Source organism: Suricata suricatta, chromosome 1 (assembly GCF_006229205.1).
Source record: "Suricata suricatta isolate VVHF042 chromosome 1, meerkat_22Aug2017_6uvM2_HiC, whole genome shotgun sequence".
NCBI classification, from domain to species: domain Eukaryota; kingdom Metazoa; phylum Chordata; class Mammalia; order Carnivora; family Herpestidae; genus Suricata; species Suricata suricatta.
Window position 1 is genome coordinate 84,671,681 of NC_043700.1, and position 20,478 is coordinate 84,692,158.

Consider the following 20,478-nt stretch of genomic DNA (forward strand, 5'->3'; position numbering starts at 1 on the left):
GGATGTAATTTCTTAATATTTCTTTGTATTTGTCAAGATAAAATAAGGAAAATCACAAAATATATAATATGCTGTGCTTGCATTTATTTTTATTTTTACAGTTTATTAAAATAAATGTGAATATAAACACTATTAACTAGGATATCTCATGTTTCATTTTAAAATCAAATAATTATAAATCAAATAGTTATTGAGTAGAGCACATTATAATTTCCAAGGAATAACACTTAGATGCTACAGGGGAACAATGATAGTCTTTAGTTTATCACCATTCCTGAATGTGTGTGTGTGTGTGTGTGTGCGTGTGTGTGTGTGTGTGTGAAAATATAAATAAAAATACTTTCATGAATTTCCATGTAATGTGTACAGAAACTCTGATACTCACATATTTGTATAAAATAGACACAGTACATTTATATCTTTGTATGCTTTTCAAATTTTGCTTTTGATTTGAAATTGTTTTGCAATATGTTGATGTGTTTCTTTCCAATTTATTTCTTTCAAATTTAATAAATGGTTGGTGAGTGGAGTATTCTGTTAAAAGTAACAGGAGATTTTAAAATCTGCAGACTGTCATAATAAGAAAGTTACCCTATCTTTCTTCTTAAATTACTGTTCACTATTATTTGATATCATGTATCTGCTCCATTTATTATTCTAACAATTCTGCCATTCAACCATGTTGAATGTTGGAGAGTAAGGTACCATTTTCCTAGCTTTGATTTATTTTATTTTTTATGTGTGCAATCATCTGATTTATTAAAAAATGAAACAAAATTCAAAATGATGCAAAATATGTTTTAAAACAACTTTGTGTTTAAAAATCGGAGAAAATTATCACTTATAAAACTTTGTTTCAGAACATATTTTAAATTATTTTGAGAGATATATCTAGAGTTGAAGAAGAAATAACACAGAGAGTCAATCATTGTAAACCATAAGCTAGGAGTTTTGGGGAAATCATTTATTTCAAAAAAAGTCATATTAAAGTATTTAGTTATTTGAATGAGGCAAGTAAATACTAGTTATTTCTTTTAAATATATGATTTTGGTTATAAAAACTATTCTTAATAAAAAGATATGTGAACATTATAGTCTTTTCCAAAAGACTTTTCACAAATGTGAACATATTTAAATTTAGTGTTCTTCAATTTGATTATTATGATCAGAATATATTAATAAACAACATAGTAACTTCTTAACTCTCCAAAATTGCCTTTTTGTGTCTTGTCTTTGTAAATCATTACAGACTTTTGTAAGTTTTTTGTCACTGATTTTGACAAAAGTGTCAATTATGTTCTGTGCTTGTAAAAATCACTTATGTCAACAGATGTTGAATTGTGGAATTCTCAGTAAAGAAGCAAAGGTAAAAGTGAACCCTACATTCTGGACCTGCTAAGGATATAATCAGGGGAGTGTGTGTGGGAGGGCCACACAATTACAACAATGCACATGTCTCAAAGGATCTAAAATCCATAATCTGATATTTCTTAAAGGTACAATAGACATTTTTAGAAGTAAAAAGTGGATATAAAGGAGAAATCTTCAACACTCTAAGCCACAACAATAATAAACGTGTTAATATTCAAGGATAAATGATATAACGTGAGTTGTGCTAGAAAATCTCTTGAATTGGCATGACCCCAGTGACTTTGTCTCATGCAAAATTTACTTTGTTATGGTAGCATTAGTGCAGGTAGAGAACACACTTATTTCTCACAAATCTGTTTATTAATACATCACTTATCTGCACTGTTAATTATCTACAGATGTTCAGAGCTCTCTTTCAGTAGCCAGATACCAGATCGCATATATCATATTATCTTAAAATATTTAATTAAGGCTGACTTGGATACCCAGACTTTTAAAATGATCCCTGCAATGAGCTTGGATCTTGTACAATCCCTTATGTTTTGGGTGTGGGTGATCCTCTGAAGATAATGAGGGATCATTCCTGTGAATAGGCTACAATATAAGGCAAAATTAACTTTAAAATAAAAGATTATCTGGAAGATCCTAATGTCATAATTACCCTTTAAAAACAGAATGTTTTCTTCTACTGGCAACAAAATAAACAAATCAATGAAATCATTATGATCTTGTGGAAAAATATATTTTGAAGCCATTTGATTAATGTCACATTTTTAAACTATTATAACTTAAGTTACCTGTGTAGAGCGCTCTGTCGTGTAGAGCATATTGTCACTGTAATGTAGTTCATAACGTGTTTGTGATACTTGATTTGTATTCCCCAGAGGACCTCGTAAAAAATCTACAAAGGTAACATGATTATAAGATATTTATGTCAAGCTATTATGAGAGTTATGATAAATATTTATATCAAATGTAAATATTCATAGACAATTTAGACATAAACACAGAATAATCTTGATCAACAATTAAATTTAAAACAGTATTACATGTCATGAAAGTTAAACTCTTATTATACATGATATATGTGTTCATGTGAATGTAAATATATATTTTTAAATGAAAAATATATGCCTTTAATTAACTTTCCCAACTTTCCTGTCTATAATTTCCTATTGAGAGTTGATGCTCTTTTCCATCACTACATCCTGCCACCGCGGCAGCCACCTATCCCGCTGTCTTTCTGTTAATATGATCTACAGCAGCATTCAGTGGCTCCTACTCACAAGATTGATGATATTGTTATTCAGGATTTTTCGCAAGCTTTACAGTTATAAGCTAGATGGGAAGGACAAATCTACCCAGTCTATTACTTCTGTACATGTTTTTTTATAGCTGTAAAAGTCATAATGCTCTCCAAGAGTCCATGTTCCTTTATGAGGGCTGATTTGACAAGTTGCAGAGAATTTTCTACGATGTTTGAATTTCTGCTTTCAAGGATTGAGGTGGACTTTTAATAGTTTTTTTTCCTTTCTTTTCTTTAGTATGTTTAAGATCAATCTAATTCTAAAGTGTTTTTATTTTATTCTATTCCATTTCAAACATTTCCTTACTCTGATTCTTAATATTTTCCATATATTTGTATAATAGTTTATAACAATTATAATCGTGTTACTTTTTCTGTACAATAATACTTACCTTGACATTGAATTGATAATTGTGGGCTTAAGATTCCTTTCTTTAAAAGTACAATCTACTCCTCAACACGGGGCTCAAACTCACTATTCCAAGATCGAGAGTCACATGCTCTACTGACTGAGCCATTCAGGTGCCCTAAGATTCATTGATTTATTATTGTTTATCTGTGTCTCCTCTTATATTCAAAAACATGTTTAATAGTATGAAATATTAGTTTACTGTTTGTAATATTTTAAAACTTCCATTACTGTTTGCAGTATTTTATAACTTCCAGTTTTATTTTTGTCTATTGCTTCATCCTCTGAATTAGATTTTATTTTTTTCTCTTCCTTTCTTTGCTCAGTGTTATAACAGTATTACAATCTCACCTTATACCTTGACTCTCTCAATCTTATTTCTCAAATTTTCAAATGCCATTTGTCCTGTTAATCATATATCTATTGAGTTTTGTATTAAAAACCTTTGCTCTAGGGGTGCTTGGGTGGCTCAGTCAGTTAAGCATCTGACTCGATTTCAGCTCAGGTCAGGATCTCACAGGGGGTGGGATTAAGCCCCACATAAATCTTGGGATTCTCTAGCTCCTTTCCTCTGTCTCTCCACAACTCACAGTCTCTCTCCTTCAAAGTAAATAAAAGTTTTTGTTCTATGTGGTATCAGTCAGTGAGGAAGATTGATAGTATAATTACTATTATTGTTATTATTATTATTAAGATATCCACAGTTTTTTAGAAATTATTCTTCCTAATTTATGTAATCCCATTTTCTTTTATAATTCCTGAACAAGAATATTATTTTCTAGTCAGGCCACTTTAGTTACCTCCTAAACCAGTCAAATTTCTTTGTCATTGCCTTGATTCATATTATTACCAGTCCTTCATCTTGAATATTCTCTGTCCTTTTGTACAATTTACACTTCCAGCCACCCAGGTATTCAGCAAACAAGCACCATAAATAATATTTCATCCATTTAGGAATTGTTCTCTGTTCATCCCTGCACCAAAATGACTCGTTTTACTTCTACTTTTTATTTCCAAAATTAACTGTTTTTAAAATGTTAATTTATTTGAGTTAGAGACAGACAGAATGTGAGCAGGGAAGGGCAAAGAGAGAGGAATAAGAAGACATAGAATCCAAATCAGGCTCCATGCTCCGAGCTGTCAGCACAGAATCTGACATGAGACTTGAACTCATGAACTGTGACATCATGACCTAAGCTGAAGTCAGACACTGAACTGACTGAGCCACACAGGTGTCCCCCCAAAATTAACCTTTTGAATACTATGTTTAACTGTTTAAAACATATTTGGCCTTGATGTATTATAAAGTGATTCCATGTTATAGATTTTATCCTATGTCTCTATTATCCCCCTCTCTTCCCTCCATCAACACATGTTAGCTAATGAAAATCATCTATACTTCATGTTCATGTGTGTGTGTGCCTGTGTTACTAGAACAAAGCAAAAGGCAAGTCCATATTTTCAGAAATAAATATGAAACTTCTTTTTTCCTAGAGTGTTGACTTATATTGAGCTTCCTAGTTTTTTTCAACTCAGAACTTCCTCAAATTTTAATTAGAAATATAGGCAAAAATCTTGTGGTGTGTCCAATGCCTTTCATTCCACAGTGGAAAAGACTTTCCACAACTAGATTATGATAGAAAATTTTATTAAATAAAAAGCTGTTTCCAGTAAACTGATAGTTTTGGAATTAAAATTCACATGGTTCTTGATGTGAGATTAATCATTGGTTTTAAAGAAATAAACCTATTATATAAAAATTTCATGATGTTTAGTCAAAGAATGGAACCAATCTCCTTTAAAACTCTTTTAGATATTCAGATGTATTTGAAATCCTATAAACTCTAGAGAGTTATTAACCTAAATCCACATACAATAACACAGTTAAAAATATTTTTGAAAACTATTTTGAAATTGAATCAGATTGAATCTAAGAATGCTCTCAATAGCAAATCTTCACTTTAAAAAATGATTATATTTTACAGAAGCAAACATGAATATAAGAGTTGTCAAGCAAGGGATATAAGACTCTGAAACTCAGTAACAATATTTTTGTTTAAAAACTCTATCTTAAGAAATGACACAGTGAATTAAATTAATGACAAAGATTTTTCATATTTTACTTTTTAGTATTTCATTTCAGCATATACATTCTTTGAGATGGCATTTTTTAAGCAAAAATATTATTTGCCTTTACAATCTGATTAAATATTTGCCTTAGGGATAGTAAGAATCATTGGTAGAGAAACAGTTGTCGTCTGATCAGTAAGAGGTGCACTAAATCTTGATGAACAGGAGCCTGTGGTTTCAAACACAAATGAACTACTTCCATTTATGGATGATAAGTTCATTTATGACTTAAAAAAATAAAAATCATATTAATTAGGAAAATCAAAGTGTGAAGATAGGAATGGTTAACTTGGTCAAAGTATATAAATAACTCTACCTCGGGTAAGATAATATAAGATATCCAGTTCCATTCACTTTCAGAATATTAATTGCTCATAAATGTTCATGAATTTACATGTCACATTAATGGACTTGTTTGAACATGCACAGATTATTCATTATTCAACTGCCAGTAATTATGCTGCAGATTTTTCATTCTATCATTCTGCACATTATGTAAACTAATCAATTTGAGGCCTTGTCACTGATTTAGAATTCTGCATTTAAATATAAGGAAAGTAGTTATTATAATAATTATAACTCACCATTTCTTTATTTTCAAAGCAAAGAAGAATGCAAGATGTATCAGACAAATTTTATGCAATCAGTGATAAGTATGAATATATTTCAAATTCTTCTTGTTGTATAAAAATTGTTTAAAATTTATGTTGTTTCTTATCCAATAGTATTTACATGGTTACTATGAATGTTCAAAGGACAGATTTTGAAAAAAGCATCATGTTAATTTAAATATATATGTAAAAAACAACTCATTTAACTACTAGTTAGGATATTTGTTATTACATTGTTTCCATATATACCAAAAATTGTTTTAAAATCATCCTCCTTTTTTAAAAACCTCATATGTATTATTAAATATTTAAATAAAGAAGGAGTTTGAGGAAGGATAAAAATAAATTTATTAATATTTGTGTTTGCTTTTATTAAGTGTTAGTCATATGTAATAAGTTGATATGAACTACAGCAATAAAAATGGTTAGTCCTATTTATGACATTGTTATTGAATCAGTACACTGTTCATAATGTATAAACTACCTGAAAGGTTTATATTTTTTAGGGGACTAGTACTGTTTATATACATTTTCAAAGTCTTTGGAAATCTGAACTTGAAACACTTTAGTACTCCTAGAACTGAAGAAAATATAAGACCAACCTAGTGACTTTCTTTTTTTTTTTTTCAGAAGAAACCTATTGAACAAAATAGTACAGTTCTGTGTTATTAAATTATGGAGACATGCTCAGAAAGGTTTCATTCTGCATCCCTTGAAACAGTGTGGTCAGCTACCGTATTGCTAAGATATTTATTTGACTAATTTTTTCTGACTTTAGCCTCCTGAGGGTCAAATCTTGTGCCATCTAAGTGCTTCCATTGTGAGTAGTATTCAAGTAAAACCAATGTATATCATTAAGGAAAATGATATCTAATGAAGATCATTGTATTTTAATAAAAACAATGTCTACAAGTCATAAACTTTTATTTCTGAGCCAATTACATGTAGGACAGTTATTTTGTTTGTATTAAAATAGTGCAGCATCCATTTCTTATGTTATTTCATTGCTCACTCCCCTGCTCCCTGCTGATTTAAAAAGTCTAAAAGAGTAGAAGCTACTTAATTAGAGAATTGTGTTTTAAAAATAGGATGACAGGTATAATATGTAGTATTTAGCAATTAGTATTTATTTATTTTTACCATCCTTATTATAATAAAAACTCCCTGAGGGAAAAGAACTTTTCTCTCTTGCTCTGCACAGTATTTCTGGAACAATGTGTGCAAGCAATAATAATCCTGAATTAAATTACTAATTCCCTTATAAGAATATATGCTTCTGATATTACATGAGAGTTTGGCATATTTCGTCCATCATAGATTTTGTTTAACAAGTGCTATGAGGCAAATGTTTGTGTCTCACCAACATTCATATGTTAAAATCCTAATACCTGATGTGAGGTGTTAAGAGGTTGGGTCCTTGGGAGGTACTCAGGTTATGATGTTGGAGCTCCCATGAATAGATTTAGTATCTTTATACAAGAGATCCCTGCCCCACACAGAAAGAAGGTGTCAGATGTGAACCAGAAATAGGGCTTTCACCAGAATGTGACCATGCTGGTGCCTAGACCTCTGGCTTCAAGCCTCAAGAACCATGAGAAATAAATTTTTGCTGTTCTTATGCTATCTAATCTGTAGTATTTTATTACAGCAACCTGAACAGACTAAGATGAGAATTATTTTCCATTTATAGCGGTCCCTGCTGCTGAACATAAAATATTATTGAATTCCCAGTATTTATGTTTCAAATACAAATACTACACAGTTTCTTTATGACACATTTTGCTTGTTCAAAATCCAAAGCAATAAATGAGGACATTATAAAAATAATAGTACCTATGTAAAATTTTGGATTATGACACTAATTTCTACAATTCCTCTTGGGATGTTACATTCCTTTTTTGATTACCATTTTTGCTTGGACATAAAAGGAGCACAAACTGCAATTTTTTTCACTTAACTTATCAATCTAAAATTGTTTAAGATATCAACGTAGAGGTTCTGTGAGTTATTACTCATTACTATTCCTATATAATTCTGAAACAAGAAAGCAGTAGAAAATGGATTTGAACTCTCTCTGTATCCATTGTAGACAGAAAGGTGTTATCTTTTATCTCCTCCTTTTAGAATATTACTGGGTCACAAAACAAACCCACCATACTGGAAGGAAGTCCAAACAACCCTGTAGAGAGACGGATGGAGAGGGATGGAGGCCCTTGATGATTGCCCAGTCTGAGTTCTTAGTTGATGGCCACTACCAGCTTACCAGCCTTGATAGTGACTAATCTTGGATGTGTCCAGTCTAGTCCTAGTAGAGCTGCATCACCTATCATGCTAATGCTGCATGAAGCAGAGACAAGACCTACTGCTTGGCCTTGCCCAAACTGAAGATTTGTGAATAAAATTAATTATTATTATTGTTGTAAGCCACCATATTTTGGAGCTAAACAACAACAGATTATCAAAACACCTCTATCATGTCACCACAGCAATTATTGCTAGATTGTGTTAACATGTTAATCACTAGAAATAGGTATCAGTTCACAACCAGTATCTGGTAATCCCAATAAGAGTCAAAATTTCATTTTCTCTAATGCAGTCACCTGTTAAATGGCTAAAAGCATTTTGGAGGAAGGTTGTGGAAAGAGTCTAAGTATAGACTAGTGGCTGCATTGCAGTGAGACTAAGCTTTCCCTTTATTTGAGGGGCTGTAGGAATGTACACATTACATTCAGGGAACATAGAGAGGCTTGAATCTAGAAAAAGAAGCCAAGACTCTGCTATATAAACTCATATTAAGTGTCTGCTCATCAGGCCTAGAATTTATCCATCAACATATACAAAGAAATTTCTTAATAAGTTTCTTCCCATCCATCAAAATACTATCTTTGCTAAATATTTTATTTTAATTTGTGTGGTAGTGATTCCATATTATCTCTGAATGTTAGCCACCACCAATAACCCCCTGTAATTCTTGAATCCTAATAATGTTATTCAGATAAGAGCATCCATTTCCATGTCAACATCCTCTTCTCTAAATCTCTGTGAAAGTAAGCAGCACAAGGTTTCCAAGGATGTTCAACTACACTTAGATCAATACTTCAATGAGGGAAATATTAGGCCATAATTTTCAGAGTTGTCATAATGGGACAGCTGAGCAATTTGAACATTCTATATGCCTATCTTTTTACATCTTTGAATGCTTTTCTTTTCATTCCCTAAGGAATATCTGACATTTCAACCTCATAGACTGCCATCAGATATTTTATTCAAGCTTTACAGCCAGACTAGCAGAACATGAATTCTACTCCAACATGCTCAAGCCAATACACTATATTAATCCTGGGTGAATAAATTTGTATTACATTAGTTTTTGTGCTGAGTAACAAAGTGCTGCAAACCTGGTGGCTTAGAAAACTTGCATTTGTTTTCTCAAGTTTTTGAAGGTTCCTCTGGTTCTTAGATTCTCACAGGCTATGGATGGAGGTTCCCTCAGTTGCTAAAGCCAGTCTACAGTCCTCTGCCATGTCGTGGTCTCCACATTTTCCATAGTTAGGTCAAACACAGTGGTTTGCTTTCTTAAAGCCAGCAAGAAGAATCTTTGGTGCTCCAGGTTGTTAACATAAATTTTCACATAAGGCAACCTAATCAGAGATGATCTCCCACTACCTTTGTCATATTCTCCTATTTAGACACAAACCACAGCTGCCCTCACATTTAAAGGAAGGGGCAGTTTATGAAGGTGAATCACTGGGTGTTACCTTAGGGTGTGGCTGCCATTACAAACATCAACTAAAGGTTTTCTTCTTAAATAGAGTTATAAACCCTATGAAAAAAAGTAGTTTGTTGAAGAAATAAATTCAACAAAATACCAAGAGTTTTACATACCGTAATACATATTGGAACCTTAAAAATTATATGCCAAAAATTGTATGCACATCTTAGGAAATCCAGAGTGTCTAATTTTCAGTGAGAATAATCTTAGAGAGCTTTGTTTCTTATTTTTATAAATATATATTTATAATATATAAAACATAAAAACAAAAGTAAAAATCTGATTAGATGAGCAATTGCTGGTTTTATCAAATTTTCTCTGGTATTCATTCCAACAGTGTATTTCTCTCTGGCCCCTGACTATACTTTATTTCAATCTTAAAACATCACATATTTTAGCAGGAGTTTAAAATAGTTATCTTCCAGTCAGGATGCAGGCAGTGATGGATGCAAGTTGGTTCCCTGGGGACCTTGTTAGAGAAAATCACTCATATGTTCAGTGAGCATTTGAACAAATGGACCTGCTGTTCTACCTAATGCTGGTGTAATTCCTTGATATACGGTCACTGTATGTGACAGTTGACACTGTCACTTAGATCGTAAGCATAGCATTTCTAAACTCAAGTCATAAAAGCTGCATATTAATGCTTCTCTAAGGAATTATCACAAATAAGACAAATTCTGGTCCAGGCAGTCAATTAAAAATAAATGCATACCCCTAGTTGAGGAAATTAAGACAATATCCCATTTCTTTATTTACATTTTTTTGTATTAGGGCATTGTGGAAATCTCTAGTTGAGCATGCTTCTTGGATGGATTGTATTTTTCAGGCAATAGGTGTCTCATTAGACAGCTTTGCTACTGTGGGTAGGACTATCTAATCATTGGAGAGAACAAATCTATTTATGACTTGTGTAAAGCTGCCAAAAATAACTTTAATCTGGTCTTCATGACCTAAATAAATCATTTAGGTTGATTTTCATAAACAAAATAATACTGAAGATTACAGGAGGCATCTTTGTGGACTAAGCCTAGTGTTTGCTCAGTTATTTAATACAAAAGCTGAAAATACCAACATATATTTATACACAATTTTTCTCTATGTATATATTTATCTCTATATATAGAGAGAGATACACACATATATCAATCCACAGTTTTTCTCTTGACATTCTTTAAATGGATCTAAAAATACTTAATCTGATTCCAAAAGTGGAAAGTTTTCAAAAATGAGTTTCAAAGGTGTTATATAGCCATTTAATACCATATTTAGCATTCAAATAAGGAATTAGAGAATAATCTAATTTTATCTACATTAATAAAAGTGAATAGCAACTGAATAAACCAGAAACTTAAATAACCTCAAATCTAACTGTGTTTGGCATTAAAACTTGATTTATTCACTTAATTTAAATAAATATTTCTTGAATTCTAGAAATTGAGTACATTACCATAGATTAAATTCAAAGTCTCATGGAGAACTTGCTTTTGTATTAAATGATCAGCTTTTTTCCCTTTCCAACAAGTACATAATAGTTTTTGCTCTAGTGGCTTTCTCCTTGTTTTGAAATTTTTCTCCCCTAAATATTGGAGAATTAAATGTATTCATCAAAAAAATGTCAGTAACCTCTTATATTAATGTCTATGTAATAAAATTTGTGTATAAAATATTAAATTATCATGAAGCAAATATATAAATATGACTAATCTCTTTATTATAATATTTAATGTACATCTCTTAATGTGTTTTTTTAAGTTTATTTATTTTGAGGAAAGAGAGAGAAAGAGCATGCACACATGAGTAGAGGAGGGGCAGAGAAGAGGGAGAGAGAGAATCCTAAGCAGATTTCATGATGTCAGCACAGATCCCAATGAGAATCTTGATCCCACGAGCCATGAGATCACAACCAGAGCCAAAATCAAGAGTTGGATGCTTAACTGACTGAGCCACTTAGGCGCTCCTAAATAGACATTTCTAAACCTGATTTTTTAAATTCCCAATTTAATGAAAAGAAACATGATTATTGAATAGTAACACTAAATAAACACCACTTGAATATTTCAGATATATTTAATATGCTTGTGATATTTAATAACTCTCTATTATACATAAAGATGTGTAAGTTCCTAAGTGGATTGAAACATGGTAAGAAGGGGAAAAGAAAACTTCCATATGATATCACTGAAAATCAAAGAAAAAAATTATGCTCTGTTGCCTCTTTAAAAAGACTTTGGAACACCAGTTTACAGTCTGATAAACCACTTTAGCTAGAAGCAAAGTAAAGTTGGCCATGTGATCAGTTAAAGGACAGGGAAAAGCAGCTCATGTCTCAGATAGATGAATTCCAGTAAAAAAACAAAAGGAATTAACCAGGTGTTCTCCAGCCACAGATACAGAATATCACTGAGACTTGAGAATTGATGAACCAGGCATGGAGTTTCTGTGGGAAGGAGATGATAATCACACAATACAGGTTGTGAGACAGACAGTCTAGATCAGGGATCAAATGGAGGATGTGCCTGAAATGGTGAGGGTTAGTGATGATTCTGTTCACTTTAGATGATTACCCCTTTGGTTATTATCAGCTTGAAGAGACCACCAGGGCTTGCTGGTGCTAAAAAGACTGAAATGAAGTGCTCCAGACCTTCAGTATCAGAGTCAGAGAGGAAAGAGATTGTGGTCTAACAACCAAGTGAAATGAGTTAGACACAATTGAAAGATATTAGGTAATAGAAATATAAATACAAATACATAAATATATAGATAAATAAATAAATAAATTTACCCTAACAATCACATGTAGTGCATTACCCAAATGTGCTACAAAAATGTATCCTTTGTGCTCTTAGTTTTTATATTTTATACATATCATTTAAGAGTTTACTCATGTACTTTGTCAGTTGTAATTACTTAATTGCTTATTGAAAAATATACACCATATATAGTTTTTACATATGGATGGAGCATTGAATTCACAGTTTGTATCTAATTGAAAGAAAAAGAATTGGGGCGCCTGGGTGGCTCAGTCGGTTAAGCATCTGGCTTCGGCTCAGGTCATGATCTAGCAGTTTGTGGGTTGGAGCCCTGTGCCAGACTCTATGCTGACAGCTAGTTGAGAGCCTGGAACCTGTCTTCAGATCCTGTGTTTCCCCCTCTCTCTGAACCTCCCCTGCACATGCTGTCTCTCTTTCTCTCAAAAATAAAGACATTTAAAAAATTAAAGAAAAGAAAGAAAAAGAATTATGTAGCAGGTTTATATCACTAATGGATAAAAAGTAATGTTAGTTTTGCTTTAAGAAATCCATTTATAACATGTCCAAAAATTATTATATGTATACTAACCATACAGATATGCAAAGTGCAAATTTCTTTGAATTTAAATCATACATACACACAGACACAGAGGAATCCTCCAAATAAGGTAAAATGGATATACAGATATTTAAGTCAATTTTATAAATTCCATTGAATATTCCATGAATATTACATTACTCATCCTTTCATTTATATAAATTATTAAGACATGGTTTATAATGTTGGGAAATAGTTTTCTATTCATCTATTTATCTCTCTCATTCTGAACATCTTGCAAGAAGGTATACTGACAATTTTTGTTCTGGACTATTGCTGCAATAATATTTGTAATAGCAAACATCCTGGATAGACAGATATGGTGTTTCTGTATAAAACAGAGAAAAAGTTTGTGTGCTGTATAATAAAAGTAATCTCTCTCTTTGAGGCAAAAATTAAGGATGTGTGGTTGTGATTTATCATGAAAAATTGTGGTTTCCTAAGCCTGAAACTCCTCAGCTTGGACATAAAACCACTGATTACATATTATCCTTCTACATCTGATTGTATTACACCCCCACCCCAACCATGGGAACCACATGGGAAACAAAAGCAAACATAAAGCTCAAGCATCCTATAGTGTCATAAGTAATAAAGTGCTTGGTGTGGCCAGTATTCTCATGTCTTGTGCCTACATCTGTGAAATAATGGCAGCTTAACTTATAAACATGCAAGCAAGGTACAACTCAGATCCTTCACAGTTCTTGATATGCAATTAAAATGGAGAAAAGCTTTCCTTTCCCCATGTTCACATATGAGTGAAATCATATGGTATGGTTTTTGTGTTTCTCTGACTCATTTTGCTTAACATAACACTCTCTAGCTCCATCTATGTTGTTGCCAATGGCAAGATGTCACAATATGATGGCTGAGTAATATTCCTTGGTTATATATGCCCATATTCTTTATTCATTCATCAAAGTTGCTGAAAGGAGGTGGGCAAGGAGGTGGGTTAAAGGGATGATGGGTATTAAAGAGGGCACTTATGATGAGCACTAGGTGTTATATGCAAGTGATGAACCACTAAATTCTATTCCTGAAACTATTATTATACTATATGTTAACTAACTAAAATTTAGTTTTTTAAATGTTTATTTAATTTTTTAAATACAGAGTGTGAGTGGGGAAGGGGCAGAAAGAAAGGGAGACACATAATCTAGAGCAGGCTCCAGGCTCTGAGCTGTCAGCACAGAGCCCGATGCGGGGCCTGAACCCATGAACCATGAGATCATGACCTGAGCTAAAGTCAGAGGCTTAAATGACTAAGCTACCCAGGTGCCCCCTTAAATTTAAGTAAAAGATTTATAAAATTGAAGAAAATCTGTCGAAGGAAAACAAATCCAGGCAAACTTGATATCTCCAATAACAAGATAACCAATTAGCCTATCAAAAATCAGATCGTTTTCTAAATCATCAACTGCTTTATTTAGCTCACATATAACAGAGTGAAATGAGTTACTGTTAACTTATTTGAATACTTGTTTCACTTGGTTTCCATGCATCCTTTCCCTCATTATCCTGTACCCAATAAAGATACAAGCTTTTTCAAGTTCATTAGTAGTCATATCTGGTTGAAACATAAAGTAGTCAATACCTATCCCTAAATAGATGGCTAAATACTTGGTGAATTCAAACACATATAGACAATAAAATCATAACATTTTATTTTTTAATGTTTTATTTATTTTTGAGAGAGAGAGAGAGAGACAGCGTGAGCAGGAGAGTGTCAGAGAGAGAGGGAAACACAGAATCTGAAGACAGGTTGCAGGCTCTGAGCTAGCTGTCAGTATTAGCCTGATGCAGGGCTCGAATCCACAAACCGCTGGATCATGACCTGAGCCAAAGCCAGATGCTCAATCGACTGAGTCACCCAGGAGCCCCAAAACATGTTATTTTAAAGTAACATTGATTTGCATGAAAATTTTAAAGAATATTAACACAATGAGAAGGAGGCACTAAACTTTAGAAACAAAAGAACAGACCTGATATATGAGAATAACACAAAGAAAAGATGCTACTTATTAGAATTAATATTGTCAAAAATTTGAGAACATATCATGTCCATGAAATGAGCAAAAGCTGTTGTGTGATATGCTAATAACAGCAATGAAGATCAGCACATCTGGAAATTAAAATATGATACAAATAAATTAACATATGTAATAGAGTAGGTATATGAATTAAAATAATAAAAAATATAATTAGATGATCCAGCTAAGAAAAACAAACTATCCACTGATAAATGTCATAGTGGAGAAATATGAAGGAAAATGTAAAACACAAACAAGTGTTCCAAACTGGTGACTGTTTTAGAATTCTCCACAGTAGAAGTTTTGTCCTGAGAAAATAGAATTATCTAAAGTAAATAAATAATAATCTAAAGTAAGATAAATAAATAATAGAAAGACCTTTTTAGAATAAAAAAATAAGCATGTCTTTAAAGAGACTTAGAGAATGTCAAGCAATCTTGGTTAAAATAAAATAATTGAAAATAACAAAAACCAATAAATAACTAATTTGAAAGAAATAACATGGCAGATTCTCTCTACCAGATATTAGTACTTATTTTAATCCAAACACAGTGATTGTCTTGTCTAACATTTATCTCATGCATTAAAAACAGCATCTTTAGTTTAGAGACAGTCTAGTCTCTAGAGAAACTTTACATCTTTGTTTCAGACATTATCTAAATGAGTCAATACTCTCATTTTGAATTTGCTGTTAAAATGAAGGAGAAGAGGGAAGAAAAAGAGGAAAAGAGAAAAAAAAACGTAACTTTCTCAAGATTGCCATTGTAACTTGGAATGGACAGATAACGATCTCTTTTAATGCCATCTAGCTTCTGCAGAACTTTTGGGACAGTTTGTCTTTTTAACTTCTGTAGTGCAGAATCTGGGCTATCTAATTTGTTTTTTACATTTTGCAAAAATTGGAGGCATATATCCATTTTTAGAAAGTCCATATGTAAGAAAATGAAAACTACTATATGAAGAAAAAAAGGAATCCATTTTCTAGAAGCAAATATGTAAATTTTTGTCCATTATTTTTTGAACTTTTACATTATTGGGAGATAAAATTTGATATAGATTGACATTATTTATATATATAAAATAAGCATTATCTATCTCATTTAAAATGTTGTTACATATCATTTAATCACTATAATATCACATTTTAATGACATCCCACAATTCATTTAATGATTATTAATTCTTGAAATTTATACTATATAGAGTGCTCCAATCAATGCTAATGTACTGTTATATCTTTTAAAATGTTATTAAAATATCACAAGATAATTATCAGATTAAATGATAAGATGCTATTATGAACTTCTGATACACATTGATACATTATTTTCAAAGAAACTTCAACAATTTAAAATTCCTTAAACATTTTGTAGGTATACTCATTTAAGTGTATAATGTGTCCTACTGAATGTTCTTTTACTATAAAAATTATTCAACTATATAAATAAAAATTATTTCCCCTATTTTAAATGGTATCCCTCTGATTGTCATTGAGCTTGCTGTATTACAAATGAGAATTGTCAATGTTCATAATATTTTGCACATTTTTCAGTAACTGATGATTTAGAGTTTGATTTTGGAGTCAGGTAGATTCAGGTTTTATTGCAGTTACATACTAAATATGTCACCTTAGGTGACTTACTCCACTTTCCCAAAACTCATCTATAAAGTTAGGACATAAGGGAGGATGGTTTATAATATTGAAATTATATAGTCTTTTCAAAAGATTATTTCATACAATGTATATAGACTATCGAGTGGAATGTTTAGTATTGTTCTGGCTACAGGACCCAAAGCAGATTGAACAGTGTTTGGTTTTAGAGATTCCAGAAATTGTACCAAGACACTCCCACTCTGACAGGCTATCACAATGGAAAGCAAAGTGGTGGGGCTTGCTGGCAAACCACCTTTCCTTCAAAGCACTCATGATCAAAACAAGAAAGGAATTGAAAGTAGAGAAGTCATCAAAGAAAATGCTCTGTCTTATATTCTTGTTGCATGGAGGACAATTCCTTATGCCCCACCCACCTCCAGCATAGTGAGGTGACATCTAAGCAAAGTATTGCTGAAGACTGGTAATGACTGGCTTCTGCTCCACTGTTGGATTCTTCTTCCATTTCTAAACCCAGTAGGCCCGCCCTTTTGCTGCCTTTGACCAGAGTACATTGAGAGAGTTAATTGAGAGTCTGGAGTTTGTCCCTGGAATTTAATGGCTCATGAGAAATGAGAAAAAACTGTCTGTGTCCTATATGATTTCCTAAGGTCAGAGAATTCTCCCTGCATCAGAAAAGTAACAAGGGATCTTTGTATCAATTGTCAAAGAGACAATTGATTGAACTACCTCTCAATTTCTTGCAAACTGTAAAGGGCAGTAAAGATTACCTCAATGGTGACTGCCACACCTCATAGTAGATAAGCATCAGAGGGCAATTAATTAGGTTAGCTACAGGGTTAAGTAAGGCTTCTCTCTATCAAGGAAAGACATTAAAACCCAGAGTATTCTTAGTGAGGGAAAGGGATGAGATAAATCAAAACATAAGGCAATCATACTCACCATTTTTGCAGACAGAAGACGATGGCAGACAAAGTTACAACAAAATTGGAAATTATTTTTTATTTATTTATTACAGTGAACCAGTTACCTCAGCTTGATCTCTGCCAACTGTCTTCCATTTGGTCTCCCAACACCAAAAGAGTTAGATCTAGAAGCATAAAAGCAAGGAGATATTCAGAACCTCCCAACACCAAAAGAGTTAGATCTAGAAGCATAAAGCAAGGAGATATTCAGAACCCTCCTTGCATTCTTTTTCAAGGTGTTGGAAATGAGTGAAAGAGTCTAGTCACTCTTCCCACATCAGGTTTCTGAGAACAGAATTTAAACCTACTCTTGAAGGGGTGCCTGGGTGGCTCAGTCAGTTAAATGTCCGGCTTTGGCTCAGGTCATGATCTCACAGTTCGTGGGTTCAAGCCCCTCATTGGGCTCTGTGCTGACAGCTAGCTCAGAGCCTGGATCCTGCTTCAGATTCTGTATCTCCCTCTCTCTCTGACCCTCCCTTGCTCATCCTGTCTCTCTCTGTCTCTCAAAAATGAAATAAAAAAAATTAAACCTGCTCTTGGAGAGGAGAGAAAATAAGATGAAAATCACCTATTGTGAGATTATATGTTTAAACTCAGTTGAGGCTTAATAACTAAGAATGCCCAGAAACCAGTAGAATCTGCTAAAGGTATTAGGACTTTTGGAAAGAAGCTATAAGAATATTTAAGATAATTATTGATGAAAAATATATTAAAATTTCTTCCTCACTGAATTTATACTGATCAATAAATTTTATATTGAATATTCTAAAGGAAATTTCCAGTATAGAACACATGCTAAACGAATTTCCTTGTTTGTGGTAGGGTTATAGGTCTGTGTTTATATATATTTTCCTTTTTTTGTCAGTTTTGGCAATTTGTACATTTTTGAAAATTGGTCAGATTTACTTAGATAACTAAGTTATCTAATGTGTTGAAATAAATTTTTTATTTTTTGATATATTTCTTATAGTTAATGTAAGTCAATAGTGATGCTTCCTCTTTCATTACTAATTTTGTGACGTTTTCCTTAGTTACCTATGTATGGGTTTGTTGATTGTATTATTAAGACAATAAAAAAAAACAATTGACAATTTTGCTTTCTTTGATTTTCTCTATTTTTTTGCTTTGTTTCATTTTGATATAGTCTTTATTATTTCATAATTTGTTATTGCTTTTTGTTTAGTTTGCTCTTATTTTTCTATTCTTTTAATTAGGAAGCTTAGGTTATGACATATTCATTTATATTTTGGTCTAGATATTTAAAGCTGTATACACCACACAAAATTTTGAAATGTAATATTATCATTTTTATTCAATTTAATTTTTCCATTTAATTTTTAAAATTATCTTCTGACTTCTTCTTCAAAGTATAGATAATTCAGACAATTATTTAATTTTAAGTATTTCATATTTTTATGAATTTATTTCTGTTGTAGAATTTGAATTATATTCTGATGTGCTCAAAGACCATATGATTTCAAACATGAATTTATTTAGATTTGTTTTGTGATTCTGCATATGGGATATCATGGACTATGTCATACATGCACTTGAAATGAATGTTTATTCTTCATACATTGGTAGAATATTCTATCAACATGAGTTAGAACAAATTGGTTGATAGTGCTATTGAATTCTATATCTTTGTTGATTTTCTCTCTAGTTGTTCTATTAGTCTTGGTTATGAGTGTGTATGTATGTAAAACTCTATGTAATTTTATTAAATTGTCTATTTTTCAATTTAATTAGTTTCACCTCATGGATTTTGGGAAATGTTTGATGCATAAATACATATAACCAATATGTATTCCTGATAAATTGACAATTTTTAATGATGAAACATTTATTTTTTGCTAGTAATATTTCTTATCTTAAAGTCTATTTTATCTGATCCTAGAGTCACCCTGCCCCTCTTATGGTTATTTCTGAATAAGTCTACTCATCCATTTATTTTCACTTATTTATAACATTAAATCGAAGATGTATATCTGGGAGACAGCATATATTTGGGTCTTGCTATTTTATCCAATATGCCAATTTCTGTCATTGGAGAAAGAGCATTTAGTGCCTTCATTCATACTTAATCTAATTTGTTCTACTTTTGGATTTTATGCCATCTCCTTGGCTAAATATACAAATTCCTTGCTTATAATTTCTGCTTTCACATAACTAAAGAACAAAATTTAGCTAAGCTTTATCCAACTATATAACAAGGCTCTCTTTTTCTCCATTTTCAAAAAAAATGTTTCTCACTTTTTTCTGAACCTTTACCAGCATCAATGTTAACATTCATATTTCTATCAATGGTTTGTTCACCATCATTTCTGTATTGTATAATATGACATAGGTTTCACCACATAGCCCCTTCTGAGTTTTCACTTGCAATGTTGTTAACATTTTATTCCTAACAATCTTTTGAATGAAATTTAAGGTTTTTCTATCATGTCCTTCAACATTCTACTATCTTCTACTCATTGCCCAATTTTAAATCTCCTCCCACAGATTATGTATTTGCGAGAGTGGCACCCCACATCCCAGTTTCAAAATCTGTATTAGTTTCTTACTGCTACTCTAACAAATTACCACAAACTTAGTGGCTTTGAACAATACCAATTTATAACTTTGCAGTTCCAGAAGTCAGAATTCCTAATTTCATGGGGTTGGCAAGGCTGTACTCACGTAAGTGCTTGAGAAGAGGATCTGTTTACTTGCTTTTTCCAACTGCTAGAGGTTACCTGGTTCCAACCATCTGTGAAGGTTTTCTCCCCACAATGTGCAGCCACTAATGACTCTTCTCAGTCTTCTTCCTCCCTCTCTCTCTCTCTCTCTCTCTCTCTTTCATTCTCTCTCTGTCTCTCCCCTCTCCCTCCCTCCCTCCCTCCCTCTCTTCCTGCCTTCCTTTCTTGCTTCCATTCTTTTCT